The following is a 7,255-nucleotide window of genomic DNA, read 5'->3' as shown; positions in this document are numbered from 1 at the left end:
ATATTTTCCTTCCCCAATGTACCAGCATTGGTCTTGGTACACAGTTAATGTGGCGGTGTGCCATTCCCGAGATTAGATTACAAAAGAAAGACCACGGCTTCCATCTCGGGCTCTCTCTTGGAAGTACACAAAGCCATGTGAGCAGCCCTGTGGAGAGGAACTGAGGCCTCCTGCCAACGACTGTGTGAGTGCACTTGGGAGCTGATCCTGCAGCCCCAGCGGACTGCTAAGAGACTCTGAGCCAGCAGAAGCACCCAGCTCAGCTACTCCCAGATTCCTGACCCTCGGAAATTGTGATATGTTTTTTTTTAACCTGTGAGGTTTTTTTGAAATAGATAACTGTTACACCATACTTTTCCATTGTTTTCCACCCCCTCATACGTAGAATGTGAAACACAAAGACTGCCTGCAAAGAGGACTTCTACCTAAATGCCCCAGAAGATAAGGAGGGGGGTGTCTCTACCAGAATTCCACTAATGTGCCTGTTTAACCCAAGACCTGCTCTTCAGAACCTTTCAGATAGTTTTTAGTTCCTTTGCATTTGAAATCTTTATTAAAAGGAGGATTGAAGCACTCCTAAACACATATATTGGGGTTCCCCAGTAGACCACTCTGGAACTTCCTGCAAACCCCAGGAGCAAGGGCAGGAAGGGGATTTTGGATCAAATCCTATAGAGCAGCCTTCCGCTGCAGAGGTGAGGCCCTCACACTGCAAGTCCCACCCTTCTCTTTTCCCTCCTCTCATGCTCCCTGGTTTAAGAAGTCAGTAACACCCACACAGGACACTGAGCCAAGGCGGTCAACTACCCACCCTCACCCCCAACTCCCAACCCTAGCTTTCTTTCCATACAGGGTGATAGACTAACCAGTTTTACAAAGTGCCATTTCCCCCATTTTTAGGGCTAAGGAAAGAATTAAGATTTTGTCATTTTTATTTTTTGTGTACCTGGGACACAGGGCAACCAGCCTCGGAGTCGGTTAGCCTGTCTCCAAGGATGGTGCTGTAATCACTCTCAGTCACCAAGAGATTCTAAGTTCCCTTAATCACTAAGTACTCCTTAGAAGTCAAAACTGGAGTTCACTGAATTCATTTAAACCATTTCAAAGCATTTTCCTTGGAAGAAATAGCCCATGGATTTTTTTTTTTTGTATAAAGAGCTTTATGGCTGTATCAAGTTTTACAAGTCAGGTGTGTCTGGACACCAAAACAAAAACATGTTCCCAAGAGAGTTTTAGAAAAACAAAACAATTAGTGAATGATTTTTAGTGTCTCTCCCATTCTGACAAACGGTCTTCCTTCCATACAAACTAACCCTCAGGTTGCAGGTCTCTTGAAAAGGCCAACCTAACCTCATTCCCAAAGAACATTTTATTTCCAGGTCACAGAACAGACAAGACTCAAAGGCCTCACTCAGAGCTTATTTTCTATTTGTATTAACCAAGCTGCAGGTTTAAATCGGATTTGCACTGTTTTGGAGTCAAAACCAAAGTTTTCGTTGGTCTTTTCTTCAGTAATTCAGTGTTTGCAAGCTGCAAAGCTTGGATCAGGCCCCCTCAGCCATTAAGAACCTCGTTTTTGGGGACCGCGAAATGGTGGCTGCAGAGTCGCGGGGGCTGGCGGGGACGCATTGGTGGCGAGTGTCGAGGCTGGATGCGATAGGCGACGCGCCGGAAGGGCATGCGGCCGCTGCAGCTGTCCGACGGCGACTTCATATCCGTGACGGTCACAGGACCCCGGAAGTGCGTGCCGGGCAGGTATTTCTGGAACTCCTTAGTCTGCCAAGTAATCCTTCCCACGGTGCCACCCACTCCCCTGCTGCTACCACGCTCGCCGAGCCGTAGGGGCGCCGACCGACCGACAGCCAGCCAGCCAACCCTGTCATAGATGCGTAGGGCAGCGCGGGCCGCTGACGTAGGTGCGTGCGTGTGTACGCATGCGCGCGCATGTCCCTCCCGCAGAGGTGGAACTACCGCCTCGCCCTTCGCTGTCTCCACGCGCTGCTGGTGCTTCCCGCCCTTTCTACTTCCCTTCCGCTGTGCAGACGGAAACTTTGCTTCCTCTGTCCAGTCTGTGGACATTGTTGACTATATGTTGATAAGGAATTCTTCAATCGTGCACAGATTTTAGTTCTTCCTAAATTTGTTTTAGGGTTACTTGTGATACATAGTGACATTTCACCCCCAAATATTTCTGCACCTCTGCTTTAAGAACAAGGACGTTCTTTTGCCACAGCTATGCGAAAATGAATTCTCGACATCACGCTCAAAGGATGCACGGTTATTGCCAAGGGCCCCAAAGGAACCCTGTGAAAGGACTTCAATCACGTCAATGGAGAACTCGATCTATTTGGGAAGAAAAAGAAGAGGCTTCGGTGACAGATGGTGGGGAAACAGAAAGGAACTGGCTATAATTGGTGCTGTCTGTAGTCACCTACAGGACATGATCAAGGGTTATAAGATGAGGTCTGTGTGTGCTCACTTCCCCACCAAGGTTGTTATTTAGGTCTCTGGTTGAAATCCAAAGTTTCTTGGTTGGAAAATACATCTGCAGGGTTGGGATGAGGTCAAGTGTTGCTTGTTCAGTATCTCAAGCCCAGAAAAATGAGTTAATTCTTGAAGGAAATGACATTGAACTTGTATCAAATTCAGCTGCTTTGATTCAGCAAGCTACAACAGTTAAAAATAAGGATATCAGAAAAATTTTGGATGGCATCTATGTCTCTAAAACAGCAATGGTTCAGCAGGCTGATGAGTAAGATCTAAGAGTTTTCCAGCAATGGAAACAAGATGCAAGATCTATTTGTGATATTTTAAAGATGCAATAAAATTCATATGTTAAAAAAAATAAACAAGGACATTCTCCTACTTAAAACACAATACAATAATCCACTCAAATAATTAATATTTAGTTAATTATTATCAAGTATGCAGTGTATATTTAAATTTTATAACTTTATGGCTGACTCCCCCCCCCTCCTTTTTTTGTTGAAGGGGAGAGATCCAGGATTGAAACAGGGTTCACATTTCATTATCATCTCCTTTAGATTAATGTCCTTTAATCTAGTACAGATCTCCAGCTTTTATTTTGTCTTTTGTGACATTGACATTTTTGAAGAGTCCAAGCTAGTGCTTTTGCAGAATGTCCTTAATTTGGATTTGTCTGTTTTCTTATGATTAGATTTAGGTTAAGCATCTTTGGCAAAAGGTGAGGCAAGTGATGTCACTCTGTACCATCAATGGTGTTATTATGTTTGATCGCTTGGTTAAGGAGTTGTCTGCCAGGTTTCTCCATTGTAAAGGTATCTTTTCCCCTCTATAATTGATAAATAATCGAAGGGGAGCCACTTTGAGAATATATGAATATTCTATTCTCCACAAGACTTTCACCTAACCTAATAGTTTAAAAATCTGTTGATGAAAATTCTAAGTGACAAACTGGTGATTTTTTTCCCCAGCATTTTCTACTTTTTGCAATAAAAATAGCAATCGTTGAGAAGTAATTGAATATGCATTGAAATATTATTAATACTTTAAGTACTGGTTTACAAACAAGCCCATTGTACCTTTAAAACTTAATACATTGATATGTTGATACTGTCAGCCATAGACTGTATACTTGGGATGGATTGTATGATGGGTGAATATATCTCAATAAAATTGCATAAAAATTAATATGTTGATTACCTCTGTTCATTTATATCCTAAATATTTTACAGATACAGCTTTAAAAAAGTATACAGCATGGCTATTGTTCAGAAGGAGAGAGGCATTTCTAGATGGCCCTTTTAAAATGCTGGGCTTCCAAATATGCATGACTGGTATACTGGTGTAAATCAATTCAGTCTAAGTTTGAATTCATAAATCAGAAAGTATGTATTGAATGACATTTTAGGTCTCACCGCCAGATGCTTCAATGGCCTAAAAGAAATATGTTACTACTCCTTGTTTGCCAGATACTTTCAGTACTTGTAGATGTCTCACATAGTTACTTGGTTCCAAATACCTATTGCTGCGTAACAAATCACCCTGAACCATTAGTGGCTTAAAACAATGACAATCATTTATTTCACTCACAATGAGCTGGGGTGGTTCAGCTTGGGGATGGAGGATCCACTTTCAAAAGGATTCACTCCCATGGCAAGTTGATGCTGGTGGTAGACTCAGCCCAAGCTGTTGACCGAGTGACCCCATTTCCTCTCCACGTGGCTGCTTGGGCTTCCTCATACGAGGGTGGCTGAGTGACAAGAACAAGTGTCCCAAGAGAACCAAGCAGAAGCTATATGGCAGGCAGAATTCTAAGATGACCTCCAGTGAGCCTCTCCCTTGTATAATCTCCTCTTAAGTGTAGGGAGATCCTACAAATGATGAGCTATTGTTCCCATGATTATATGGTGTGCTGGTTTGAATGTATTATGTCCCCCCAAACTCCATTATCTTTGATGTAATCTTGTGTGGGCAGAGGTATCAGTGTTGATTAGATTGTAATTCTTTGAGTGTTTCCATGCAGTTGCGCCCCACCCAACTGTGGGTGATGACTCTGATTGGATAATTTCCATGGAGATGTTACCCCACCCATTCAGGGTGAGTCTAAATTAAATCACTGGAGCCATATAAATGAGCTGACAAACAGAAGGAACTCAGTGCAGCTGAGAGTGACACTTTGAAAAGGAGCTACAGCCAAGAGGGACACTTTGAAGAACACACTGGAACTGAGAGAGGAGCTTCAGCTTACAGAGACATTTTGGAGATGGCCTTTGAAAGCAGACTTTTGCTCTGGAGAAGCTAAGAGAGGGCAAACGCCTCAAGAGCAACTGAGAGTGACATTTTGGAGAGAAGCTGAAGCCTAGAGAGGAACGTCCTGGGAGAAAGCCATTTTGAAACCAGAAATCTGGAGCAGATGCCAGCCATGTGCCTTCCCAGCTAACAGAGGTTTTCTGGACACCACTGGCCATCCTCCAGTGAAGGTACCTGATTGTTGATGAGTTACCTTGGACACTTTATGGTCTTAAGACTGTAACTGTGTAACCAAATAAATCCCCTTTTATAAGGGGATTTATAAACACTCCATTTCTGGTGTTTTGCATTTGGCAGCATTAGCAAACTAGAACATCTGGCAAAAGGGATTTGGTAGATACAATTAAGGTCCCAAATCAATTGACCTTAAGATGAGGAGATTTTCCAAGTGTGCCTGACCTAATTGCCTGAGCCCTTTAACTCTTGGTCTAGAGGTTGGAGACAGAGGAAGTCAGAGATCTGAAGTGGGAGAGAGAGTCGATATGACGGAGAGTCTCCATAGCTGGCTTTGAAGGATGGGGGTGGCCATGTGGCAAGAAATGCAGACAGCATCTAGGAGCTGAGGGCAGCCCCCAGCTGACAGCCAGCAAGGAAACAGGGACCCCAGTCCTACAACCACAAGGAAATTGAATTTTCCCAATAATGTGAATGGGCTTGGAAGCAGATTTTTCCCCAGAGCCTCTGAGAAGTCTGTCCAGCCAACACCTCAATTTCAGTCTTGTGATACCCTGAGCAGAGAACCCAGCCATGCCACACCCAGAATTATGGTTTACCGGAACTGTGTGCTAATAAATGGGTTTCAGCCACTAAATCTGTGGCAAATTGTTATGCAGCAATAGAAAACGAATATAAGCCATATTGCCTTTTATGACCCAGCCTCAGAAGTCACATACTATCACTTTCACCATAGCCTCAAGCCCATCCCAAATTCACCAGGAGGAAGCATAGACCCACCTCTCACTGGGAGGAGAGTCAAAAATCATACTTTAAGAAGAGCATATGGGATGGGAAATATTGTTGTGGCCACCTTTTGGAAATACAATCTGCCATATTACTTAACTTGAAATTGCATAATTATAGAACATTGTAGTTGAAAAGGATCTCACAGATTATCTGTAAAAAGAGGATGATAGTGGTACCTCCCCCACAGTAGTACCGTGAGGTTTCAATGGGTTAATCTTCGTTAAGTGCTTAGCATAGGGCCGGGTATATAATGAGTGCTCAGTGAATTTTAGCTATCATCACTGTTATCATCCAGTTCAACCTTTAGGCCAGGGAAGGTATCACCAAATGAAATATTCCTTTTTCCCATAAGCCTGGATGTGACGCAAATGGGACAAGAAAAGGGGCATTTGATAGCTAGAGAAATGAAGGTACAGACAACGTGTAAGGGACTCCTGGCACTGCTGATAGATGCCGGACTATATATATAGCCCTGTCTATGGTTTGTACCTGGCAGATATCTGTTTATTGTTACAGGCAAGATGAACAGGTGGGACGTACACTAGAAAGGAGGGTAAGACAGTATAGTGGAACTTGGCTAGCACTTGAAAGGAGACATAGAAGTAAAAGGGCCTGCGAGGTGGAACACAGAGTGTTAAGACAAGGATAGGGCTATGAATGAGCAAAGCTGTAGAGAATTTTACCTGGCTGAAGCAAAGACAGTGACAAAACAGTTTTAGGGTTAGAGAAAACCAGTTGTGTTCCTGCGATGATCCCTTGCCAGAAGTATGTTAGTCCTGCTATATGTTTTGCTGTGTTTTAATAGATGACACTCAGCAGCTAAAGGTTTGTCACTATTCTCAATAATATTTCTTTACATATTATCAGATATGGCATTTCTACACTTCGTGCTGTCTCTCTAACAGCAAGCTGCCGAGGTCTACTGTGTGACTCCACCTAGAGACACGAGCATGTATGTGGCTGGCAAGTTCAGTATTGTCTCTTGAAGGAAAATGATGGGAGAAAACAAGCAAGTGCAAAGATTGATTTGTACCTTTTCCCAGTCTATTGAAAATGTACCAACACACACTTTCTTCTACCCAAGATTCCAGTTCACGGATCCTGTGAAATCCTGCTTGACTTGAACGTCCTACCTGACTCTTCAGTGCATTCCAGTGCAGCAGACAGAGAGACCACATGTAACTATTTTAATTATTCTTTTTACCTTTTTATTTTGAAATAATTTCGAGTGCACAGCAAAATTAGAATTGTTGAAAACAAGAATAGCAAAGAAGTGTTAGAAGAACTCCCACATGACCTTCACCCAGATTTACCAATTGTGAACATTTCGCCACATTTGCTTTATTGTTCTCTCTTGACCCCTCAAGGTATTTCTTAAGAATTTCAGTGCATATTTCCTAAGCATGTGAACTGTCTTTGACGTTACAAGTACCAAAATCAAGACATTTAGCATTGACATAATACTATAATCTACCATCCTTGTTCAAACATTGCCAAC

This window comes from Choloepus didactylus, chromosome X, assembly GCF_015220235.1.
Source record: "Choloepus didactylus isolate mChoDid1 chromosome X, mChoDid1.pri, whole genome shotgun sequence".
Lineage (NCBI taxonomy): Eukaryota > Metazoa > Chordata > Mammalia > Pilosa > Megalonychidae > Choloepus > Choloepus didactylus.
Note: the sequence above shows the minus strand (reverse complement) of the source record.